This window comes from Harpia harpyja, chromosome 10 (assembly GCF_026419915.1).
Source record: "Harpia harpyja isolate bHarHar1 chromosome 10, bHarHar1 primary haplotype, whole genome shotgun sequence".
Lineage (NCBI taxonomy): Eukaryota > Metazoa > Chordata > Aves > Accipitriformes > Accipitridae > Harpia > Harpia harpyja.
The window spans coordinates 28,933,372-28,960,896 of record NC_068949.1 but is presented as its reverse complement, the minus strand read 5'-3'; the positions used below and the strand labels follow the sequence as shown (position 1 = coordinate 28,960,896).

Here is a 27,525-nt window from a genome sequence, read left to right as displayed (position 1 = left end):
AATCTGTCTTACATCATCCCTGTGTATGGGCTGAAGATGTAAGGACTTTCTTCTTTCTCCCCACCCTTTCTGTGACACTATAATAAGCTTCAGGAACACTCTGACTTCACAATTAAAGAAAAAAAAAAAAGGAAGGAAATCATGCAGGAAGGTGCTTTAAAATTAATTGCACTCACAGCATATGCTGAACATTGTACACTTCAACAATGTGTCTAGTGCACAGCTGTAACAAAGGAATCAAGAACAAAAGAACTGTAGTAGTTAAAGAGCAGGGGTTGAATTCATTCTGTTCTCAAAAAAAAAGCAATACTGGTCATCTCATACTTCTAATACTAGAACTCATTTAGGAAAAGATGTGGGAATAGCCTTTTGTCAAGAGGTTATTTACAATAGCTGTGAAGGCTCAATAATGCCAAAGGCAGCAAAAAATCATGTGATGCATCCTAGCAGAAATATTTTTGGATGCTTACAATTTCTGATGACTGCTCCTTACTAAAGAAATTCCAGTTCTTCCTAATAATGTGCACATTTCACATTTGTAACAAGGCTAGGTGATTATGGCTAAAGCTTCAAAAATTAAGTAGGTTGCATAGAATTTAATTCCTCTGAAGTTAGAAAATGAAATTTTGAGGTCTCTGTTAGCTTGCACCCATCCATTTAGGAATAAACCCTTCTAGAGGGCCTAGAGACAGACAGCAAGCTCTACTCTGTCCCACTAAGGAACAAGGGCAGTGCTCCAGGATGATGGTGGCATGCATATTACATGGATACTTTGATCTGGAAAGTTTTGTCCTCACCCTTAGGGCAGCAAAAGTCAAGTCTGTCTAGACTGTCTCCTTGAAATATCAAATTTTTTTTACTGTAATGACAAAATAGGTACTACTGATGATCTTTATGAGTCTCTTAACTACAAGGACTGCCAGCTACTTTTCAATATTTCAGTAGAAGTCTCAACTTCAGATTTTAAATTGCAAGGCTGAAGCTTTCTGTGTTTGTACATAACAAGAAAAGCTTTATCTCTGCTTCCCATGACCCAGGTTCACTATCTACATTAAATGCGAGGATATTTATATTCTTCCAGCATTGCAAATTTAGCTTAAAAGATGAAATTTCAAGTTAACATTTCAATGACTGGCCCATCACCAGAAGATTTTTTGCAACTCTAATGCTGCTGTTAAGAGACTTTTATTCCTGTGAACATTCAGTATGTAGAGCTAATAAATTATTAAAGGAGGATGCTACATTACTTTTTGGCTTATATATTCTTGAGTAGGTAAGGCCTTATCTGACTGAACAGAAGTGCCCAGTTAGTCTTACTTTATTACAAGGTTGTCAACAGCAATTTTTTAAAACACCAAGTAAAGTAGCACTAACAAAATATACAGTTATTTTTAGTCCACATTACAATGATATTTTAGATATTATGGCACAAGCACATACATTTGTGAAGTTTACATTATACATTTTGCTCTTTCCCTGTAATTAAAGTTATAGAAATTTATTAGGTAACATTTAATAAACAAGACATGCATTCTGACAAAGAAAAGCATTTGCTACTAAAGACTCAAAAAACCCCCCACCTTATAACTGAATAATTAAAGAGTAACTATATAGAAAGTAGCTCCAGGTTTTAAAAATTCTCAGTGCATCCAAGGCTGTGGGCTTCTGCTGCCAGCCCTACCAAGAAAAGAAGGGAGACTTAAGGAAGACTTACAGGTGTTACAACTGCAAACCTGAGATTTAGTATATAATGTTCATATTCATCAGCACAAGTCAGTTAAATTATCACACCTATTAGCTGGTATATGCATGCTTAAACTGTTTAGAAATAAAACTTGCTTTTCTCTGAACATTTGAATTTACTCTCCTGAAAGAGCCAGATAAAAGACCACTTCCATAGAACAACCTATTAAAGCTCTCTTAAAGTATGCTTTTTCCATATTCTATGAATCATTTAAACGACCACTCTAAGGCTATATATTCTGTAGGAATTTTTTCACACTAATCAGTTGTTAATACCAGGAGATTTGCAGCCATTAGAAAGCCAATTTATAGTTTATTCCACAGATAACATATAGTTAGAATCTTCCTGTAACACAACACACTGGCTTATTTCTTGTGGTACTGAAAAGATGTATTATGGTCTTGCTACATTTTGCAACCAAAAAGCTTCACTTCCTACTTTTCATTCCTTATCTACATGATTGCTGTAGGTCCCTTCCAACTGAAATATTCTAGTCTATTATCTTATTCCATAAGAGATAAGCAACAGTAACTTTGTTTTTAAACATAATTTAACTAAAGGATACTTATTCATGATTGATCAGAGAAACCAAGGAGACCCACAAAAAGAAAATACTATTTGGATATGAATGAAAACACACATCAAGAAAGAATTATTTGCTGGGAATTTCTGAAAAATGAGTGCCAGTTTGATATACAGCTTCAATTACTAACTGCAAATGCATGCATGGCATCTGGATAAGGTATGAGATAACTGGGGGCGGGCAGGGAGTATTACAGCTGTAACTGCAACTTGGAAGGATTATTTAAGAAAAATTGTATCTTTATCAATAACCACTCTGCAGTTAAAACCTTCTACTATATGTGCAATGCTTGTAGTTTAAATGAAGCATTTTAAAATTACCTTTTATGGACTCAGTCGTTTACCTGGTAACCAAGCTCTTACTTGGCAAGAATTCTTTTTTCCTTACACACCTTTTTCTATGCATCTTCAGGTATCTAGGTATCTTTATCATATTTAAGAAAACAAAGATAGAGATGTAAAGCATTACTTAGAAATTTTCAGAAAATTAAAACAATTAAATAGAAGTAACTGAAAATTATTGTATGTGTATTGGCACATTGGCACAGTTACGCTACGGATGTTCCAATACTCGAGCCCATCAGCCTGGGTACTTTTAAGACTTGCCCTCCTTTCAGTTTGACCTACAGATTTATTAATGGGGCTTCACAGCAGAAGAGAAGGGCAGATTCACAATCTGCCTATTTCAGCACAACGTTGTGAAAGATTTTGCAAAATGGTGTTCTGCTTTACCCTTTTCTAGAGGTCAACTATATGCACATTTGCATTCCAACCACCTATCAGCTATGCTACTTAGAGAAGAGTTTTCTAGTTGTTTTTTGTTTTTAAAACACTGACAACAGTAATGTTTTGCCAAGCATTGCAGTACGTTTGGATGCATAGATTTTGCAGGAGGGTAAATGGCACTCTAGATGGCATCACTGCAGAGCTCCAGAGATGGAGAAATTCTTCTGAAATGCCACCAAGACTGAGTTTCCAGGGAAAGTGCCTGTATTTTGGAGAGCAGTTCTATGCTTCTGGCCTTGCATCGTACCTCAGTGTTTGTATCTTATCTTAGTGCTTGTCCACTGTGGCACAATAAGGACAATCTCCAAGGATTTGGATATTCCATACTCTTCTAGCAGAGATTATGAATACCTAGAAGGCTATCTTCATTGACAGATGGAGTGGGTGTGTAGCCATGCATCCAAAAGACTGTTGAATGACAGATGTGAAAATAGGATAAGATCCTACTGGGGAACAGGTTCTTTACTAGTAGAAAAGCTCCTATCAGCCTTCTATACCCAGGTTCAGATTATGTGCTCTAAAGGGATCCTCCCTCAACACGGAGATGGTTCTAAGTCTGTTTTGAAAATTTCTGGTAAAGTCTCCTAAGACTTAGGAGAACGAGTTGATAAAAAGTTAGCAAGCATGCAGCACTACACCTAGGAGAGACCACAAAGGCTAAGATACATCAAGAATTTTTTCTACTTCCTCAATCAACTAGACTCTGAGAACGCAAAAGTAGCTTGGAAGCACTTCCATCACCACTTTCTCTTGGAGAATGCTGCCTGTTTTGTTTGTTTCCATAAGCCATTCCCTGTTTATACTTATGTTAGTACATGCACTGTTTTATATTTCACAGGAAACCATTCTATCTCCCTGCTGATTTAACTCCACATTCTTACATTCTCCCTGTTGACAAAGCAGTTAACATTCTGGGGGGGATAAAAATGTATCGAACTGCTTGTAACATATCATACAGCCCCATTAAGAGATTCCAAAAGAATTTTTCCAGAGTTAGTACAAATGCCATTTTTTCTCCTGTATCAACACAAAACAGGTATCAGCAATGATGTACGCTTCCAGCGGAAAAGAAAGTAAAAAGGCTATTTAGCTTTCTTACTATTTGCAGTAAGACTATAAAACATAGATTTAAAGCAGCACTTTCTTCTGCAACCATTTACAAATTGTTCTCTTTCCTTTGAAAAAGGTGCAGGACAACTCTGAATAGATCAAAGTCTTTCATATGTCAAAAGAATAATTACAGCACAAATTACAGCTGTCTCATAAATACTACTGTATGTTGAAAAAACAGGATTAAAGGCATCAACTTCCATTAGTATTTAATTTTACCTCGCATACCATTGCAGTGACTGCACTGACAAACTGAAAAAATTGCTCTTGCTTAAAGAAGAATCTAGTAGGAGCAAACAGCAGAGAGGTACAAAATAATAGGACAGATGGACTAAAATTGGTGTTCTTATTCATCTCTCCATTATTTAAAAAAAAACAAAACACAAGGAACATTTAGTGGAACTGAAAGGCAATGTATTTAAATACAAAATTAACTACAACAAATTATCACAGCTTTCAATGAGGGCAAGAGCTTAGCAGGATTTTCAAGAGATTAAGCATTTACATAGCTAATGAAATCATTCAGGATTTAAGCCAAATACTAATGGAGCTAAGGAAGAAATATCTCTTAATGCAAGTTAGTCAATAAGTGTCTATGACAGGATTTCTTGTACCTTCCACTTAGCGGATGTGACTAAATGTAGAAAGCAGAGGACCCTCCTAGACTTGATACAGTAAAGCAGTTACTTTTCAATAAAATTTTATGGTATAATAGATGTATATTTGATTCTGCTAAGCACTTCATATGTTGTATGCTTTTCTTAGGCACAGAAGTAAAAATGTGCAAACATTTATTGAATTGAAGACTTGCTTCTAAAACAGACATTCCTAGAAGCACCCATGCTTGCTTCCCAAATATACAGAAAATATTTACACAAGAGTACTGCATGTTGTTCTTACTTCCTACAGCCAAACTGATGGAATACTATATGCAAAAGTATAAGGAATAAACTGTTTACCAGGAATTCTGTCCCCTCTCTGTAATACTGCTTCTCTCCTAGATACAAAAACTTTGTGTGTTTTTAAGAGAATCCCTTTCTTCCTCTGCCCCACACACTTCCTCTAGAGCTCTTTGAGGAAACAGTTGCCAGGGTTTGCATAATTCAGCTTGAAAACTCTCCTGGAACTGATTATTATATGCTTATTTCCATACACAGGTTTGACTATCACAGCAAATCATATAGTCTGTATTTAGCTAGCAATTAAAGATTTTACTTTTTTCCTCTCTGTAAAGCAAATAATTATTCTGCAAGGATTTAAATGAACTTAAAGCAGATTGTTTCAGTAATCTCCCACCTCATTTACATTCATTATTTATTATGCAATTTTTACTTCTGATGTCTTCTAAATATCATTTCATCCAGTGTGTTTGATCCATAAGGTATTAAAGATACAAGTCAAGAAAAAAGGAACTACAAAAATTAAAATATATGTAAATTGAGTATGCATGTAATAAATAGTAGTGAATGAATTACAATCCTCATTATTTAAAAAACATCTATAGGAATTATGATAAAAATTACACTCTAGTGGATTAGCTTCCTTAGCCACTAACCAGCAAGTTATCAATTACAGTGTTAAATTGTGAATGAAAGACTAATTTTACAAATTCTGGGGTTTTTTACTGGATGCTAAAAAATAAACTCATACTTAAGATAAACATCCAATTGCTCTTGTGGCAGATTCAGCACCTTTAATACAGTTCATTACTAAAACTCTTCTTCCTTCATTGTTAAAACCACAAGTTATTATTTCTTCTGTTTGGAAATTGTGTTTTACATTTCTTTTAAAAATACATGCTCTTTGAAGAACTGTTTATTTTTAGTGTCCTTTAAACTAGAACATACAAATTACTTTGATTTGTAACTTCAAAGACTGACTACAGAGGAAAATCATATAGGTAAATAATATTGTGTGCTCCAAGGCATTAATCCATCCTATTTTGCAATTCTTAATGAATAAACATACCTACTAAACTGATATTCAATTTAAATTATTTTCAACTATTTTCAGTGGATGATAGTTGAGGTTTGATTGTTGCAACAAGAGTTAAAAATTGTATTATCTTTACAATTCTGTCCATCACACACTTCTGTAGGAAATAAATGTCTTATTCAAGGTATATCCAAGTAAAACTTGTGGTATAGTCACATGAAATGCACTACAATTATGTATTTTTGCTCACAGGCCTGTATTACAAAAAAATCATTTTAATACAGTATAAGACATGGTATTTAAGGTATTAAATCCATTTAATTCAAGGAAATACTGGTTTATCTCTTCCTCAAAGGATTCTACTCACTAAGTTCTGGAAAAGGACACCAACACTTGAAGAGAAGTAGTGGACTTCTCCCAGGAGGGCACATCCTGTGACAAATTCTCTGGGGAAACAGTCTTTTGCTAGTCTTCTAGTCTCAGAGAATTGGAAGAGAAATCTTGGAATAATGCACTTAAACATTAAAATCTAAGGAACTACAATGACATTGACTTAATAGTGTTAGGTTTACGGCTGGACTCAATCTTAAGGGTCTTTTCCAACCTACATGATTCTGTGATTCTATTCTTTGATGTTAAGACCTCCAGTATTCTGCAATTCACTTTCCATGGACCTATTCAAATTGACAGAGGCAATTTAAATAAGAGGAATCTGTAAAATAGCCGATTAAAAATTTTATTGCAAACACAGCTATATTCTAAATACCCCTTAATTCACTCTTTTCTCCCAAACTTCCTACTGTGTATGTTCTCATGATAGGCATCAGCATTGGCTGAATGCAGAGTCTGGAGCTTGAATACAATAATTTAAATATTGTGACAACTTTCTATTCTTCTCTGAACTCTTTGTGTTGCTCAGACAAACTTCATTTCAGGCCTTCATGCTCTCCTCATCATGAAGGAAGCAAGCCCCCACCTTTCATTGTAGTCACAGATCAAACAAAAGTAATGCTTCCCTAAAAGGTTTTGGGAAAAGGCTATTTTGGAATCACAGTAGCAAAGTGGGGGGCTGTCTTCACATCAGCTCTAAGACATACAGACACACAAAGAGTACTCACAAACAATAATACCCATTGCAGTTGTTATAGTATGTACTACTGGACACCATAGAACATCATCACTCTGAAAACTTAAAAATCTTATCACCTTGCTTTTATAACAACAAAACCTCCTATGGAGTTTTGTGAATACCATGGGAATATTTTATATTACCTTAAATTGCTCCAGAGGAGCTGAGAACAGAATTGTAATTCATCCAAGCCACTTGTTTTCATGAGCGGCCACTGCAACACTTACAACACATGCTATTAAAATGCAAAGATTATATAACTGAGAACACAAAGCTAAAACTATTTGTTGGCAGACTGAACAAGTAACAACTAACAGTGCTGCAGGTGTAGATACCAGAACTGGTTCCTCATATGCTAGCTTGGATCTAGGTGGTTTTCTTAGCTCACGATGCAGCATAGTGTTGATGCAGTACATCATTTCCAAAGCCCATGGAAATCAGATACATCATTTTCATATAGCATTGTGCTTTGAACTAATAAGCACTGCTGGATGGAAGGCAGTGCTGTGCAGATCAAAGACTCAAGAGTCCTAAGCTCAGAGTTCACCTGTTCAAACTGATACAAAAATGACCTCTAGGAAAAAAACCCCACAGAACAGCAAAATAACTATTCCAAATTATAGCTGCAGTATCCTAGAGGAACTCCTGTACCAGATGAAGGGTTCTCAGAGTGTTGTGAACACCTTCTCCTTTCACCAGCTCTCAATCTTCCCTGAGCATCACAGAAAGAGAAGCTGTCTAATTTGCATCAAAGTATCTGAAAAGTTCCCTCTGATGGCGGATTTTGAACTAACTGGAGAACAATAACATGGCAATATAGGAAAAGGTTGTTATCAAGACAGAAAACATCAAGACAGAAGTCTTGACAAGGGGTCTAGAGCTCAAAGAAGAGAAAGAAGATCAAAACTTTAAAGGCAGAGATGTCAGGTTCTGGTTACACAGGTAAAGCAACTCCTTTCTTCCTTATACTAGTGTTTTTCTGCCACCTACTGATACCTTTCAGCTCCCTCTTCTACCTGGCAGTTTACTCGTTAAGATATTCAATGGATGAGTAGGCAACTCGGCTAGCTGCGTCTTCTGGCATCTGCGCATGCAAATATACATTTCTTTGAAATTCCTAGAATTTTAAAAATCTACAGCTCTTCAAGTAAGCATCCAATGAATAGCCCTGTGCACAGCTGTCACTGATAGGGCAGCACATATGTGGATATATAAGCTTACAAGAAAGGTCTAAAATAATTTTATAATGGCTACAATAACTGGAAGTAGTTACTCAGGAAATGATTTTTCGAAAGGCCACCATGCTACAACGGGTTTGAGAATGGAAATAGCAGATACCTCATTATCCATATATTTTATGTCAGTTGTTTACGCCTCATTATCAGTATTTGTGTCAGTTGTTTATACTAGTCATTATCATAGGCTTTAATTCCATTTAAGTTCACTGAATGACTTGGGACTCCAGACAATTTTTTTCTGGCCCTAAGGGCAACAGTAAAGAAAAACATAAACACTAGCAAGAAACCCTACAGATAATCTCCATAAAAATGGACCTCAAAAGCTAGTAACTCCCAGAATACACCCATCCTCTGCATGAAAAGAGTTTAAGAACCAAGAATTTCATTGCTAATCTTGGCATAAAGACAGAGTGCTATGAAAATATTTATTAAAAAAAAATCCCTAATTTATTAATTTAATGAATGGGAAAGCTTCAGAAAGAGTTGCAAGAAAAATTTACAAGAAAACTTGCATTCTAAACACAGACTGAAGAAAGTCAGTTCAACATTGTAAATACAGAGAGTGTTACCAACAGCCTATCAGTGTCTGCACAACAAGAACATATCTAGTATGGGGTCCTAAACGAGCAGATATGGGCATACCAAAAAACAATTTCAGGAAGTTGAATCTTGATAAATTTAAACTGGATGTACATGACAGAAATAAAACATTGTGAGTAATTAATTGTTAGGCCAACTCTTCTAGGGGTGTGATGGATATTCCATCATGATATCCAATTCTTAAAATGACTAACTGAAAGAGGAGCTATAAGACTTTTAATGAAGGGAAAGACAGAAGTTGGTATCAGTTGGCTTGTTGAAGAAAGTCAACCCAGAATTTCAACAGCAAAAGTATTTCAGAGAATGTCAGGTTTCTTGGGAAATTTCTAACTGTAGCTGAAAAGCTCAACACTTTAGAGAACGCAGAATTTTTCCAAAACCAGAAACATGTTAAGGGAATAATGTCCATTCTTCTTTAGTGCTATTGCCTTTGCTGACTCTTGCTCTGCCTCAGAGCTTCATCTCTCATGATAAATTATGGCAGCTCAGCATAAGGGCTCACAATGTTTCATAGTATATACAGTCCTGTCCATAAGGAATGTGTGAGAAGTCTTCCAGTCTACAAAAATCCACATGCTAGATGCAGTATCTAATCAAAATGTTAGTTTTCAACTACATTTTAAAGTTTTTCCTCAGAGGCTTCACTTTGAGGACATACAAGTTGACAGAAAGAGTTTCTTTTGTTCAAAATATCATAGTACCTAGCCCTAATACCTATGAGTAAAATTTTGCACGCTATAATAAATTTCATTGGATTTGGATCACATAATTTGTACTGTTAACTAATGTATCTAATATGCTTCTAATTACAATTAATCCAAATGTGTTGAAGTAGGAAATAAAGGAGGTGGCATAAATAGATATAAATCAGCACCTAAGATGATAATGAACTAAATTCTCTGCTACATAAACATACAAAGGAACACGAAAGCTGGATTCAGAAAATATTAAGAAAGTCAGAGATTAAAGTTCATACAATTTGTCACATATAGATTAAAAGAAAGACTGTATCTGAAATACTAAATTCCTGAAATACTGCATGTAACATCTCCCTATAAATAGAAGTACTTGAAAATAGCAGAAGTTTAACTACCTAAAGTTGTAAATTGCAACAGCTGGAAGCATTTACAGTTTTTAATATCTTCTTCAGTAACAATGTTAAATTCTTCTTGCAGCTTTTCAAGACAAAAGTATTTTGGAATGGTTTGTTCCTTAGATCCTGCATACTGTGAGAGAATGCAAGGGCAAGGCTGGAGGATTTTACAAACTGTCTCGATTTCAAAATAACTTTTTTTTTAAATTAACCTTTACAGTCTTTGCACAAATTTCATCAAGACTTCTGATAGTATATCTTTCTGACTAGCACTAACAGCATAAGCATATGCTAGTCTGTGGCTTATCTGAGCAGAAACTATTTATCAGGCCAAATTGTAATGTCTTTTGGTTGTAAACAAATCCATACTTTTCTTACTGGAGTGAATTTTTATAAGTAAAAGAATACATTAATGCTTGTTCTACTTCCTTTGTTGTACTTTTACTTTAAAATGTACAGAAATATTTTTTTCTGCATCACAAAAATCATCCAAGAAACAACCAACTGCCCTTTTCTAATGAGTAGTACTGTAAATTAAAGATGTTTCTTGCAAAATAATTTCACTTAATTTTTCTCTTTTCACTGGATTATCAGATACCTACTATCCCCATTAGTTACTAGATGCACCAGATGTACAGAGCACAAGTAGACGAACCATACAGGATATGCAGTATAATCCAACACACAGCCCGCACTTCAGAATTACAGCCTGTATTCTCTAGAGTTAATCTGCATACATGCAATAAACCTAACACATCCAGAACATCTCAGAGTTACTGAGCATGCACAAGGTATCTGTGCAGCAAGAGATACAGCTTTCTCAGCTTGGTTTTATTATTCTGGTACAAGACCTAATCTCAGGCAACAGTTCTACACTGGGGTTTTGAATAACTATGGTAACTATTTAAGTTTGTTTCCATGCTTTGCTTTTATCTATTAAACTTTTTAAAAACATAATTAGCCTTAACTCAGTCCCTGTTATTTGTAATCTTGAACCAAGGAACTTGCATGAAAAATATTAATAGTATCTAAAAGTACCCCATCTCCTAACACAGTACAGACAATATGTATTTTCTTCTAGAAAACATGTAGAAAGTGTGCTATCAAAATCTGCTAAACATTACCATAATCAACTCCATCATATATGAATACCATCATACATGAATACTTAGGATACCTGGGATCAAGCTCAACTGCTTTGGCCCATTCAGTAAGTTTATGAGTTACTGAGCCACCCAATTCCAGTAGCTATTTCTGCATTTATATTTCCTGGCACATTAAAATAAAACCATCTAGCATTAATTGCAGAACATTTAAAGGAACAAATGTTTATTACATCAAAAATTTCTTATAATGTATACAAATTTTAGCACACATTACCAATTCTGACAGATTAATCAGGTTATCTGCTTTAATATTATAGCTATTAAAAAAAAAAAACCAACCAGGAAGCACTAAGAAACCCTAAACCATCATACAAACATTTCCCACAGTTCTGAACATCTGAAATCCTAACAGATGAGAATCCCAATAAACCTTAAAAATATACAGTTCATTACCACCTGCATCAATCAGAATTTATCAGCTGAGAAACAGGTGCTACAGGAAAGCACTTCCTTCATCAGCTGCCCATGATAAAGCATGCATGAGTTTGCCTGGCATCAAAGAATGTAGTTTCTCTTTTTCCTTTAGAAAGGTAGGTACATCTAAGTCAGAATTTGTTGACAGAAGAAAAAAAGCCATTCAATAAAATTGTGCATGTATATATTTTTTTAAATTATTTGAAGGTCACCCTCTCCCCCCTCCAAATGAAGCAAAACTTCCACTTAATTTTAATTGACCATAGCAACTACATGGCTTTCAAACAAAATTTACACTTAGCTACCTCACAGGCACAGCACCTCACCTGCATTTTAACATCTGAACAGCTGATAAGCATGTGCTTAAGTATTTTCCAGAAGGAAGATGCTTTCTTGAATTTAGAGTTAATGGAGGGGAAAAACTCAATCCTCTCAAACCTCCAGAAAACATATAATTCGGAAACAAATACTTAACAAGAACAGGTAGATGTCAGTATTGGCAGCCTGTCAGATCAGAGTTCAGAGAGGATTATTTTTGCAGGGGGGGAAAGACATACCCCTTGGTGTCTCCTTTCAGGATAAAGAGAGTGGTGTTCAGAACCCAACCCAGACTTCATCTGCTTCTTTTAAGCTATTGCTGTAACAAAACTTACTACAGAAATGGTACGGTCATGGACTTGGGCACTTCTACTACAAAGCGTGTTACTTTCACTTCAAATAATTTTCTTAAAAACTTTAAGAAAAAAAATTAGCAATCTCCACAATCCCTACAGGTCTCCATAAAAACCCTAGGGGGAAAAAGCAGAGCCTTAACAACCACGGACTACTACAGAACTCCATGAGGCAAGGGAAGTGACTTGGACTGAAATCTGTTATAAAAATCTTGAAACAACTTCTCATATAAAAACATTGTGCTGCAGGAGATCCCCAGGTCATTAAGTCCAATACCTTATTATCATAAGCAAGTATGTCCTATGAACCCTTTCATCAAATTGCTCTGAGACCTTAGTCTGACAAGGTTTAAAGCTCGCAAGTCATGTCTGTGAACTTAAACATATTCGTGGACATTTGTTCTTACACCGATGCTGTCTTTTAATTTAAATCAGTCTTTCCTTTTCTGGGTTTGTCTTCCTGCTCCACTTAAATAGAGTAACTACAGAAGAGCTGCATAGCTGTTCCCATCACATGTCGAGAAGCATGTGCTTCAATAAGCAATGGTAAAGATGGGAAGGGAAAGTTGCAGCCACCTCAACCTTCTCTGTAAATCCCCCTGACCACAATTGCTCCCAGATCTTAGTTTCTGCTCAGAAGAGTTGTCCTCACAACCAGCAATACCCAGCATTCTGGTGCACCAGTTCTGTTCTGCGCTCATCCTTCTTGAACACAGGCAACTGGAATTGTACACATTATTCTAGAAGGGTTCTCAAATGGTTTCTCTGTTTTATAATGGAGAGAAAAGAGGAAACAGGAAGGAAAAAAAAAAAAAGCCTTATCTACCCCTGTTACAATTAAGAAACTCAGAGGAGAAAAATCCTTTATGGCCTGAACAAACAAGAGAAACCACAAAGTGTCTGTGATTCTGATAGACTGAGGAATTTCCAAGCAAAATCCTTACACTAACACATATTAGTCGTCTAACAATCTAACGGTTCCTATCATGGGGCTGGATAACATTTAATATTCCTTTGTATTTGGTTCAGAAGTTTATAAAAAGTAAATCAAAGGCTACATACACCTTAGAAATGAATCCATCACATCTTTCCAGACTACAAAGCAATCAAAAACTGAAGTGATTTGTAGGAATTCAGGCAAGCTAACTTAACTTAATTCCATTGGATGCTTACAAAAGTGTAGCCCTATTAACTTGGGCTTCAGCATGATCTCTAAAAGGATGAAGTCACCTAGTAAGTACTAAGGTGGATAACATTCATGGAATTCTATACTGCAAAGGATACTGCCTTCAGTACTGGGGCTATGAAGTTCAAAATTAGTTTAATAGGCCCATCTAAGCTGCAGATCATATCTTTAAATTACAACACAAGAAAACACAATGAATTTGCACAACATGCATGTTAGTAACTGAATACTTCCAATGTCTCAATTTGCAAGTTTAACTTGCAGATCACGGCTAAGCTCTGCCTGTTTCAATACATCTTGGCTTTTAACATCATTATTAGTAAGGGCTAAGAATTTTGGCCCACCTTGTTTGATGACAATTTTCATAGCATCTGGGCACTTCACAACCTTACATGTGATTATTCCAGTAATACCTTATAAGTAATGAGGTACCACTAAGCCATTTGAGTACGAAAGAGCAGAAAGATATACCAGTTACAGCATTAGCCACTTTTACTCTGGCATTACAGTTATTTGACCTCTAAATTATTTTCAAAGTCACTGTCCAGAACACAGTTATATTTTGTAGATATATCCCACCCATTTTTTAAGCATTAATAACTTTTTAATGGCTGCAAATGCACATTTGCATAACTGAGTCATTAAAAGATCTGCACTGTTATGTATGAGTGCCATTATCCGGCAGCAGATTTTTCTCAGCAATGATTTTAGATCACTTTCAGATGACTTAGGAAAAAAAATACTGAAATTTCAGATTACTGAAAGATATTCAGGCTTATTATTGATTTCACTAAGAGTGATTCTGTGTGGTAACAATTCATCCATTTAGTGACAGTTATCTTAAGGTCTAATTTTTATCCAAAACTTGGTACATTTAATGTATGATTACGGATACTGTACATAATTTCTACCGAACTATTATCTGGTACTAACACATTACTATTCTTAAAATATATTTAATGAAATTTATCAACCAGGTTTGTAACTGAAGTGATATTTTAAGTAGGATTTGTATCAGCTGAACTAATCACACTCCTGGCATTCAGTTATTTATCGAATCTCTTATGTTTTCAATTCTTGAAGACTGATGTCAGCCTCCCTACAAGCAATAGTATCTCTCCGAACCTTAAAGAGAGTTACAACAGGACAATGCATGGCAGAGATACAGTGAAAGTAAATTAGATAACTGTATCTTAAGATTCAGATCAATCTGATACCCAAATGCTGAATATCTGATGAATATCAGTTATCACTTTAAAAATTAACTGTAAGGAAGACACTAATGTTCTAGAGACTGGCTTTCCATTTTAAACTATTTTTATAAAATACTTGTAGCTTCTGAACTTCGTTTCTTCTCCTCAGTTCACACCTTTTGTTGTAGATAACAAAGGGCAGAACAAACTAACAAGTACAAGAAAGTACAGGAATGCTTTGCCAAGATATTTCTTTTTGCCCACGAATTTCTGTATAATCGCAGAATCAGAATCACATAAGCCACACACTTTAGGATGGTTCTGGGATGGATCCAACATTCCTTTTGCTATTCATTCATAATCTGATGGACAAATTAACCACTTCTATAAGACAAGTTATAGTTGAAACTAACTTACACAGGTATTTACTTCCTTTTCATTACAAAACGACATGATAGGGTACACTGCAAAAAGCACCTAAAGTGGCATTTTCCTAAATTACTTGTTAATCTTTATGATTTATAAAGATTCTCCAGTCTGTAACATGATAACAATAAAGTACACATTAACTCAAGAATAAGTGCTGCTCTGAAGGATCTTGGACTACCCAAGAACCCTTACATTAGATGATTACTTTGTATACTACCACAACTTAATTCCAGAGGAAGTAAAGATGCAGAAAAATGGGCAAGGTAAATTGTAATAGTCCTCTTTACCAAAGCAGAAAGAACAAGGCATAAATCCTGAACTGTGGACTTCATTTCCAGTTATTCTGTGCTCAAGCACGTGGTTTATAATCCACAGGAGCTACAGAGGAAGTGAAAGGAAGATATTTAGTCAGGAAACAGAAACAAATAGCTGCAGGATGGATGAAGAGTGTCTGAGCAGCAGGGAAGAAAGTCAGCTAGAAATTACTGAAGACTGAATTTATAAGTAGGCCTAACCTAGAAGCCCAGAAGTAAAGAAGTCGGAAAAGTTTTTAAAAGCTTTTCTGAACCACTGTTTATTACTGGTCCCAGCTTTCAAGTAGGATACTTGGCAAGTATCTGTACCTAGCTTGACGTGGTTAAAAAAAGCACAGTTGCTGTAGGCAGCACTGTAATCCTTGATTTGCTCTAAAAGTGGAGGAATTGTGAAGACAGAGATTGTATGTGAACATGCACTTAAGAGAAACTAAAATAGGGTCACAGTGCAGCTACAGTAGGACCAGGACATCTATTTGTCCTAGTAAGTTCCACAAACATATTTCAACTACTGACATAATACAAGTGAGTAACCATTCATATACTTTTTTCATAATATATTTGATACACCTAAATACATATACAAGTTTCCTTACTGATCTCAGTAAATATTTATATATCCTAAGGAAAACTTGTTCTTCCAGATGTTACAGAGTGCTATCATTAAGTATACAGCAAGGTACAGAAATGTCACTCTAAATGCACATCATGTATGCTAGATCAGATTTTCCGGTTAATAGCAGTGCCATTTTGTCTTATGACACAGCATAAGGAACAGAGTAGCTCCAAAAAAAAAAACTTAATAAAAATGGGTCAGACTACAGGTCTATCTACGCTTTATTCAATCTCCAATAAAGACAATAAAATACATCTGCAGAACAAGTAAATGATACTTTCTTTAAGTACTCTTTCAGCATTAGGTAGTCTGTATTTCACATACCTGTTAAAATTTAGTACCTTTATGTGCAACAGTTCATAACAGATTTCTTCCATTAGTTTATCCAGTCCCCTTTTGAACTTGTATAAATTTTTAGACCTAACAATATTCTGGAATAGGGTCTTCTACTCTGGGAAGGACTCCCTCCTTTTGTTTGGTACTAACTTGGCCCTGACAGTTCATCTAGCAATGCCTGTCTAACCTTTCTGTTTGAAGAAAAAGGGAACAGTTCTACACATTCATCTTCTGCATTCAATTAATGTTTTTATAGACATTCATCATGTTCCTTCCCCTTCTAAGCGATCTCCATTCCAGGTTAGCATATACTGGCACATTCAACTGCAATTCCTTACATAAGAACATACCTTTAAATTCATCTCAGTATTCCTCTTTTTTGTTTTTCAACAAAGTTTTCCATCTTTGAGATGGGGGCAGAACTGCAATACTATTCAAAAAGGTGGGGCAGTCTAGGTTTATTAAGTGGCATAACAATATTCTCTTCTATCCCCTATTCCATTCCTAGTAATTCATAGCACTCATTTCTTTTCTGACCACCACTGAGCACTGATCTGATGTCATCACATTTAATGTAACTGTAAAGTTTCAAAACTTGAGAGACTCTTACTAGGTCATAAGCTACCACTGTGCACAAGGAGCCAGAATCATTGTTTCCTCTATGCCATCTGCCATTTTCTTCCTTAGTCATGCAAATCTTCTGCAATCGTCAAGTTTGTTTTTTGACTTTTATCACTCTGCATAGCTTAGGACTGTAAACAAACTTTGCTTCATGTTCTTATTCACCTTCTCGCCAGATACTGCAATATTCCCTAGCTCACACTCTCCAGCTGTAATAGCAATGATAGGAACCTAGCTTCTTGCTTTTTTCTGAGTTTCAAATGCATCTGAGGGGAAAAAGTTCCAAACAAAAGAAACATTTCTAGTCAATATATATATCAACTACTTTTACTAGAAGTGATACATCTGTACTCCAAGTAATATAAACACATGCACCTGAAACTACAAAAATTTGAACAAGTCATAACACTTCACAGAAGCTCATTTGCAAACACATTGTTTCTGATCTCAGTCATAAGCATCTATAGATGCTCATGCAAACAATTGTTTGAATAAATGTATACTGTACAATGAATTTGCATTTCATAGAAGATTTGTGCTTTGAGCGTATATTTCTGAGATACATACTTGAAAGAGACTGCTTCCATGCTAGAATACTTCTCTGCAAACTCACATGATTATCTGTTGTATAGCTGTGTATGTTTGAATTGTACCATTTTATCAGTTAAGAATTTACTTTTTTGGGTGCATGAGTATTTTCTCCAGTTTCATACTGAGCAAACTATCAGCATCCAGCAATAAATTAAAACAAATAATCCATTACACTACAAGGTACAACATCCAAGCAAAATGGTCAGACAACTGTGGGCGCTGTTACTCCCCCTTTCCCTCTTTCTTTTCTGTGGGAAAAAGTTATACTATACTATAGGTACAGTAAATGCTTGTAAAATGAAAGGAGAGGTATACGGAGAATGTCACACAAAGTTTAGCAATTTCGTATAGGATTATTTTTTATTTTAAATTAAGTGAAGAAAATCTGCAATCTTTTATAAGTTCTCAGTGTATTTAGCTGTAAGTATTTATAAAAAACAGACTGAAAACATACATACAGTCTTAAAAGAAAAACTGAAGCTGAAAGTAATATATTCTAGATGTGGTAAGCTTGATTATTTTCAAAGTTATACTATCTTATTTGCCATTTGTAGTCATCTAGAGTCTTTCTGCTTACTCTGCTTGTTTCCAAATTTTCTCCTATTTTTTGTAGCACTCTGTTTTAATAACCTGGAATAAAAAAATCCTACAAAGTAACTGACAAGAAGGTTCTACAGACTCTTAACTAACTAAAAGTACATTACACAATCCAAGTAAAGCCTAATTTTTTTTTTTAATTGCAGTTTTAACTTATATCTGAAGGTTTAGTATACATTGGGTCTGGTTTTGTTAGACCATTCACTTTGAAAAATGACTTTAATTTAAGACAGTTTAAGACAACTGAGCACATCTGCCATAAAAATTTGTCAAAAAAATAATCTAGAAGTATGTTTAAATGCAGTCACAGTAGGGGCTAGATAGTAGCGCAACTGCATCTTTATTGGTTTTAAACTGCCAAAAGACAGAAGCCTAACTATGACAGCATGGAACTCAGTGCACTGGAAGATGTTCTCTGTTCCTCCTGCTAAGACTTCGGTTTGGCAGACCTTGTCTGATAAATAACTGTAAGAAAAGGGAAGGAGCAACTCCTCCTCACCATGTTCACACAAAATTCAATGCAACACCAGAAAGTATTAGAAAAATTACCTCAGCCAAGTTTTGACTTAAAAATTCAAGCTATTTAAAGCTTAAACTTTCCTTTACAAAACAGTGAGTCCTCCTCTGTTTAATAACTTAAGAACCACCCTGTCCAACATGACATCAATTATTCTCTACGATTGCACTACTACTTACAAAATGCTCCATCTGCAGGAGAAATAGACAACTGCAGGGATCATCAGTTGGTTTCAAACACTAGCCAAAAAGCATTCTTGCCCTTCTTTTATTATTAGCTGCTATAATCTAAACAAGGAGATACCATTTAAAGTGGCTAAATTAGCATATGATTTTCATGCATCTGAAAGAACCATTCACTTAAAAGAAAGCAAGATTGATATCACCGAAACACCTCTCCAGTTTAAATTCTATAGTGTAACTTCAGATTTGAATGATAAATTCGCAATTAACAACTTCCAAATGTCTAAAAAGCATTGCCTGTTAATTAGCAAGGCCAATAGAAATCAAATATCTCCAACACAGTTTTGAAATTCAGGTTTGACAAGACTTAAAATACTTTTTATACGAGCTAGTGTTGAACAACCATGGATACTCAGATTACACTTTTCAAATAATTTCATGCTGAAGCAAGACTAAAGAAGCAGAACAACACACATCCTCAAACCTATTATATTCACAGAACTGATGCTAGGTGAATTGAGATGAAAAAACACAGATGTATCAATTTTTTAATTTAACCCAGTATTTTGTTCTGTGCTTTGACACTGAAGATATCTGCAGTGTATATAAATACTTCCCTCCCCCACCCCATCTGAAGTATTTTCCTATTCCCTCTGGTTAATGTTGTATCTCAAGAATTCTTGAAACACAAAAGTACACTCAGAAATGCCAAATTATTAGCCCTTTTTAAGCCATGATAATATATACTAAATCAACGCATCCTTAAAACGGTACTTGGTTTTATAGTCTCTCCAAGCAAGTGCTACTGGCCTCTGTATGCATGTACTCAGGACTGCTGGAAACAGGGTACAGAAATAAATAAGTCTTTGTCTGTCTGCAACAGTTGCATGTGTGACATACATACTCCTTCAAAGTGGCATGCCTGTGCAGCTCATAATCCTGCTTGTATGAAGGTACAAACTTAACCCAAACAGTAAGTATCTCCACATGGGCCACTTCTGTTCATGGAATCACAGAATGTCTCAACGGAAGGGACCCATAAGGATCAGAATCCAACTCCTTGCTCTTCACAGGACCACCTAAAACTAAACCATATGACTAAAAGCATCACGTTCATCATGCTTCACGGCAGCTTCCTTCTGTACATGGTAACAGACCTTGTGTCCACCTTCTATTTTCCAGCCACTGTACTGACACTGTTCAGGTAGGTGGAAAGTTGAGGCCGAGGTGATGGGGATGGGAAAGACACCAGCATGGGTTTCTCATTTAAGGAAATGAAAGTATTTACAGAGGTTTGGAGGCATCCCTCCTCAGAAATAAGGCCTCATATACCATCTGGAGCTAGTATTACTGCTGAGGAGTGAATATGAGGAAATTAAATTCAGAAACCTCTACCTTAAATCATGGGAATTGCCACCAAGTTCAATGGGACTATTCAATGTAAGCATGTAAAAATAAAAATTAACAGACTTCTAGCTGACTGCTTAAGTTTTGCTGCACAATAGCAGGAAATATGTAAATAACTATTTTTACTGTACTACCTTCCTGTAGGTTCTGATTTACAAGTTCTTCTATTTGTGGTCTACCAACATACTCAATGTCTTCAGTAAACTATGAAAAACAAATCAGGCAAAGCTTTCAATGCTTTAAAATAAAATGTAAATCCCATATAATTTTTTCCTGTATGTTAACTGTTTGACCAACTGCTGTCACATTTTTATTAGGGAATATAAATATTAATAAACTGTCATATGTTTCCGATATTTGAGATTTACCATTTATTGTTAACTTCCAGATGGATTATTTTCTGATACAAAAATCAGGAGTGTGAATTAGCCATGGGCTAGTTCCTAGCATACAATTGACAACTGAAGACATTTTTAGTGAAGTCCCGACCATGCAATTTGCTCCCTCTGGTGGTTACAGCTCAAATCTGTGTTTCAGAGCAGATTGCAAAAGGGGAAGGTGTTTCTGAATGGAGACTAGCACTTTATAGAATGAAAATAAGGACTTTTTTTGATCTGCATTGTTTCTGACTTATTCTTATATTCTTAAAAAAATATCAGACTAAAGTGCAGGCTTCTTAGTTCACAATCACAATACAGGAAGAGATATTAATAACCAGTAAAATGCTATAAAGAACTTTCAAACCAATATTTAACATTAATCAGGAATATTACGTATTATCACACTGTACCATTAAAAAGAGAACACAGCTACTGTTCAGACAGCTGTTTTAAATTTGTCCCGAATGTCAAAGTTACCTTTTAGAAGATAATTGGTTTACAGCACAGCTCAGCTGTGAGTACTTGACCTTCCTTCAATCTAACAATATAATCAAGCTGCATACAAACATCCCTCTAAGACACACATATTTCTTTGAAAAAACCCAAGTCAAATCACTGGATTCAAGTTTTCCCTTTTCAAAAGGGACTCTGCTCTCATCAGCTACACAGATGCAAATACACACTACTTACATTCAAAAACAAAATAAGAGCTATTAGATTTATACCAGCATTGCTATTAACAGAATTTCATATTTTGTACTTTTCAATTTTCATTTACATCCCAAAGACTCTTCTTTGATTAAAAATAATAAAGACTCCACAACTTCAAAGAATGATTCAATTAAAAACGTAAGTGCTCACCTGTTGTTTAGTAACTATACAGGAGATCAAAAAAGTGGTCATACTAAAAGAAATAAGCAAAATAAAATGAACTGGTATGAATTCATCAGTTTCTATTGAAAGCCAAAAGGAATAATCCAATACAAAAAGCATCAGAAGCAGCATATGAAAAGTATATTTGTAAGCTTCATAAACGAGGCATCTCAAAACTGCTCTATGATAGCACTTAGTCTAGGACAAGAGTGAAGAAAGTCTTCAAGGAAATAAAATACAACAGAGCAAAGAAGAACAAACTCAAAATATTTGCTTAAAATATTTAATGTACATGATCCATGTTAAATGATACAGTATCAAGTAGATGTCAAAACATATTAATAAACAAATTATAAGGACCAACATTACAACAGCTGTTTCACTGTAAATCATGGTTTAAGTTTTCAAAACACGCTTTGAGTACCGGCAACCATTCTGGCTGTTGCCCACTGATGACAACTCAGAGTAGTGTGTGGGAGTAAACAGGAAAAATTAAGCAAACCAAACAGCACCGCTCAATGAAATTTCAAGGACACTAAAAAGAAAAATAAATTGGCATAAGCAAGGAAGATGATTAACTGTTTTTTAAGTCTCCATTACTTGACTGAGAAGATGGTCTATTTTGAAACATCTAGTTAGAAAAGAATTTGACATTAGCTCTAGCTGTGAAGGAGATACTCTATTTAATCCATGCTGCTATCATATCTGACACTACACTGAAGTGACAGTGAAGAAAAGCACAAGCTTTGGGAATGCCCCATAACTTCAAAGTACATTTAGTGCTACTACCAGAAAACTGCATCTAAATAGGGTTGAGTGATAAGGAGAACCTGACCTGAACTTAGAGAGCTTTTGTGACCTACAGCTGAAAAGGCTTACTGCACAGACTAACACCTTTTTTTTTTTTTTTTTCAATCAAATAAAGAAAATACAAAATCTCAAAGAAAACTGTACAGGCAACAGAATGGTAAATTCTGACAGAACTAAAGCAATGCATATTCTTCAAGCCACATACACTCATACAAGGTACTTTTTAGTAACAAAGCTGCACTATGCAAGAAATGTACCTCACACTTACAAAAGGTATCCTGAAAAAGTAGCCACTGTAAAAAATTAACTAGAAGTTGGGGGGGAGGAATCAAACTGCAGATAAAATTCCATGTAAAAGTAAAGCAAAAAGACCAGGTATAATCTTTGGTTGTAGAAACAGTAACAATTTAAGAGTGCAGAGGAATTGCACATCTATATAGTACTGACCAAACCAACACTAACACAACTTAGGGTCCATATTTTAAAACACGACAGAGGAAAACAAGAAGCAATACAGTAAAAAGCTGCAAAATAATTATTAAAAGGCTGGAAAAGTTTCTTATAGAGAGATTTGAGAACTGTAATAAATTATGTAGTATTCAAATCATATTTCAATCTTCTTAAGTACGCTAAAGAACTTACCATGTCCACAATGACTACTCTTGTAAAGAAAGAGAAATAAGGCCAAGACACTGAATACAAACTATAAGTAAAATACATTAGTGATTAAATATGGGTATAAATTAAGAGGAGGAAGTGGATTCTCCACCTCCAGAGAGAGGCAAATACAGCAGAATGCTTGCTTGTATTATAACTTTTAATATAGATTTAAATCAATTCAATTGAGCAACCTGAGATATAAAGGGACTGATGCTGAAAAATAACATGCTTTCCCCCACACACACTATGAAACAAACCTAAAAATAACTCAACACAACAGAATTGAGCAACCATTTCTTCAGGTTCAGACAGTAATCAAAGCTATTCAAAGTTTAGACTACAAATACTCTTGTTATTGTCTAAAATAATGCCATTTTACAAGTTTCCAAACAAAAAAAGTGTTACTATAATCCAGATATGACTCAAATTCAAAAGAAACAAAATTTAGTATTAACAATTAAAGCAAGCTTGTTTAAAACAAAAATCCAATGACCTTCACTTTGAAGAAAAACTTATCTTGAAAGGGTCCAAAAGTACTTTCTTACAAAATACAATTTTTAAAACTTCAGGTCCTTAGAGGATAGTTCTGCTAACAGTAATAAATACACTTTGTTGAGAAAATAGCAATATTATTGTTTTAGTAAATTAGGCTTAAAGCCAATTTTAAATTATAAGACCACTAATAGATTTTCTTCTCTAGATGTGTTAAAACTGTGTAACTACTAGAGAAGAGCATCACTGGTTATTTGTACTATTCATGTAACTGTTGTTATTCGTACTGACATATAATAAGGCATTCCAAAACTACATACAGGAATCGCAGCATCTTAATTACCTGAGAAATTACAATGATGAAGTATTTTTGCCTTTCAATACAGTGACATTCGGTTACACTCTAAAGTGTAACATTAACAAAGCAACTTTTTTTTTTTTTTAACTCTGTCCTTCAAAGGTTTTTTTTTTTTCTCCCAAGATTCTTTCTTCTTTCTGGCTAATTAAAGATAGTGTTGTAGAGAAGGATTGTATGCTTACTGTTTATAGAATACACATCACTAGAACAGGACTACAATAAAGTTGGTAATAAATTGCTATAATGCACAAGGTAACAGCTCAGAAGTCCCTGAAATCAATCAGTGCCTTGACATCCTAGTTAAACTGTGGAGCTGAGAAGTTCTGATGACCATCTGCCTTTCCTTGTTTGCACTACCCGGCTGAATGACTGCTAATTACCTGTTTGCCTGCTGTACTCTCTCTAACTTGATGTGGCAACCTCTTGGAAGTATCCTATGCAAAATATTCAGAAGAGACAGAAATGAGAAAACAGGTATTTTCTTTGTTAAAAATTAGATACCAGACCAAATATGTCAAGCCTTCTTACTCTAGGGCTATGAAGATTATTTTACTTAAGCCTTACTATAGGTTCTAAAACTTCTTCCTCTTATGTTGTCTTTGTAACTTATTAGGCAATGACGTGATTGCATTTGCTACATCATACCTTGCTTAGAAGGACCTTACTGACAAGCATGTTTTCTAGCAAAATAAAGAGGACACTAAACAACTGATATAAGTTATCATTTAAAGTATTAGGTTTCAGAAGGAATACTTTATAGTTAAGTGTAAGAAAGTCAAATTCAACTATTCTTCAAAGATGAAGTGTTATGAGAATTTCAAGAATTTATGGCCCTCTCTTAACAAGAACACCTTATGATTCCACAAGATTCTTCTAAACAATTGAGAGTTACACTGTGGTCTTTGGCTTTCCCGCAGATTAAAATATTTTAGGACTACAGGTTTTACGTTTTCTTTCTTGAAGACACAGGAATTTTTTTTTTGTCCATTTCTCAAAGTGAAAAAGACAGCATAGCACTATCCTTGCATAAACTCATGAAACATTGATGGCTGTTATACTTAATGGCTAAACTATGAGTAGCTTTCACAACACTCACTCACAAACCTGAAGAAAACCCAAGACGTAATCTGCATTTTACTATTCTCAGACTGCAAATAAGTTTTATACTCAGAAATAGAAACAAAAAAAACTTAAGAAAACCTCTTGTACTCCTATTGATTAGATTTCACAACAATAAACTTTTCAACAATTGTGTTATGGTAAGCATGCAAATCAACAGTTATTTCCAAGAAACAAATGCTCTACAGAACCCAACAACTATCCAACTTATTAAAAGATAGAATGCCAGTTTAATTTTCTAAAAAACCACTACTTTACTCTTAGCAGACACAAATTCAATAACCTCTTCAGTACATTTCTTTTTGCAGTGCAGTTATAACACAAATGTCTTCATAGAAGCAGTTCAATCCATTTTCCTACATCGCACTTTTCTCTAAAAGCAGAGAAGGCACCCTATGGCCCACTCCACTCTATACTGAATGCTTCAGGGTTCTTGTGAGCCAACTGCTACAATATCACAAAATAGTAGCGCAGAAAGCCAAGTGATGAAATACTGCGCAATAGCTGTCCCCATTCTCTCAAAATAAACTGCACAGGCGTGTTCAGACAGCACTTAAGCAAAGAGAACGAACATGACTGCTCTCACAGAAAACTTAGTGTATGCATAGTTACTTGGTTAAGCTAATAACGCCTCACTGAAGGCATGATCAGGTACTGAAGAACTGTTTTCCTGCACATATCAAATGGATTTAGTTAAAACTAGAGGTTCTACATGGAACTATGTCACAATCTTTCAGTTTCAAATTGAGTTTTGGGGGCAGCTAGGGAGCTGTTGCTTTTTGGTTTAAAAAACATGAAGCTATTTCTGTTCTTACACATTTTAAAGAGATTACAAACCCTCTTGCTAACTTGAACTCTCAGCTCTAAAGCACTAACTAGACACCTTCTGCTCTCATTCCACTGATTTAGTGAGACCAGTTGTGAAACATTTCTTACGCAAATGTGGAAAAAAGGCAGAAAGTGAGATTTCTGGCAAAACAGAACACTCATGGAACTCACGCATTTGCTGTGTATTTTTCTAGTTCTTACTTTACAGTAGCGTGAACAAAAATATGAAATCTGGCATTTTTAAAACTATTTCATCTGATGACTTTTCATTTTGTTTCCGATCAGGATCCATGTGTTTGAAGTATGAGCATTAAAAAACAAGCAAGTTGTAGCACGTATACTGGAAAAAAGAGCACTACTTCAGAGCACATTCAATTCAGCAGAGTGAACAAAAAGTTATATAAACATTGCTTTAAAGTGTACAATAAAGGAGTGAAAGTGAAAGAAGCAATAAGACACTAATGTATATTCAGGAGTTATAGTTGGGTTTTTTTCTCCAGTACATTAACTTAAGGAAAACCAAACACAAAAAACTGCTGAAATCTGTAATATTCTAGTCTTAGAAATGTTAAAAGCTTACTGTCTTGACAAATAGAAATAAAGTTGTCCTGTTTCTCCAATCCCAGCACAATAATTTCAGACTAAATTGCAGGTCTGTAATTAGTAAACAGGCTTATCAATTATGTGGTAAAGAACGTCTATTCTGAAATTTAACACTGACAACTTCTGTCTCATATAAAGAATGGGAAACGCACAAAGGCTGTTATTTCACAGCATTTGCACATTAATACACTAGAAGTTATCAACTACTTAATTTTTTTAAATGACAAACACTTGGAGGAGTTTCAGAAACGACTTAAACGCCAGCCTGAAAATGAAAATTAAAACTTAATACCACAGACTGCACATTAAAATAAGTGATCCAGGACTGGATCACCGATTACCTCTCCTTCACCCCCCCCCACCTGCCTTCCATTCTAAAAAGAGGAAGCCATGCCCTCTCACTTATCCACCTTCCGAACAGCAAAACGCGAACAGGATACTGCTGCAAGCCAGAAGCAGCAGGCATGGCACAGGAGATCAATCTGCAGACAGACCCAGTCAAAAAAAACCCAAAGAAAACACAGTAAGAAAGAGTCCAAATTGGCCCCGAGCGCAGAAGCTAGCATCTCTTCCGAGAGGAAAGGCGTGAACGGAGCCGTATTGCATCTGTCGATGTAAGACGAAGCCAGTATACCCTTCCCGACCCGCCCGCTCCGCGCGTTTCGCCCTCACAGACCCCTTCAAGTCTCCACAGCCCCGCTGAGCTTCCAGCCATGGCTCACTCAGCAGCTCGACCGGGCCGCCGAGCCCGAATTCCAGGGCTACACCTGAGACAAAACCTCCAGCCGAGAAAAAAAACATACCCGCCTCTCTTCACCCACCCAGCACAGAGCCCGGACAGAGCCGAAGGACCCCTCACCAGCCACCGCAACAGCCGCGCCCCAGCACCCCCTCCACCGAAAACGCGAACCCTCCTCCGCCCGAAACGGCGCCCGACACAACTTG

At 35.5% G+C, this 27,525-nt stretch overlaps 1 long non-coding RNA gene across 1 annotated transcript; it reads right to left on the bottom strand.

Annotated features, from left to right (window-relative positions):
• On the bottom strand, positions 1-27,522 carry LOC128146863 (uncharacterized). The gene is made up of 3 exons (XR_008236871.1): positions 24,411-27,522; positions 2,671-2,750; positions 1-1,677 (listed from the first exon to the last, which is right to left on the bottom strand). It is a non-coding gene; the product is annotated as an uncharacterized LOC128146863 (long non-coding RNA).
• Positions 27,523-27,525: the final 3 nt, after the last annotated feature.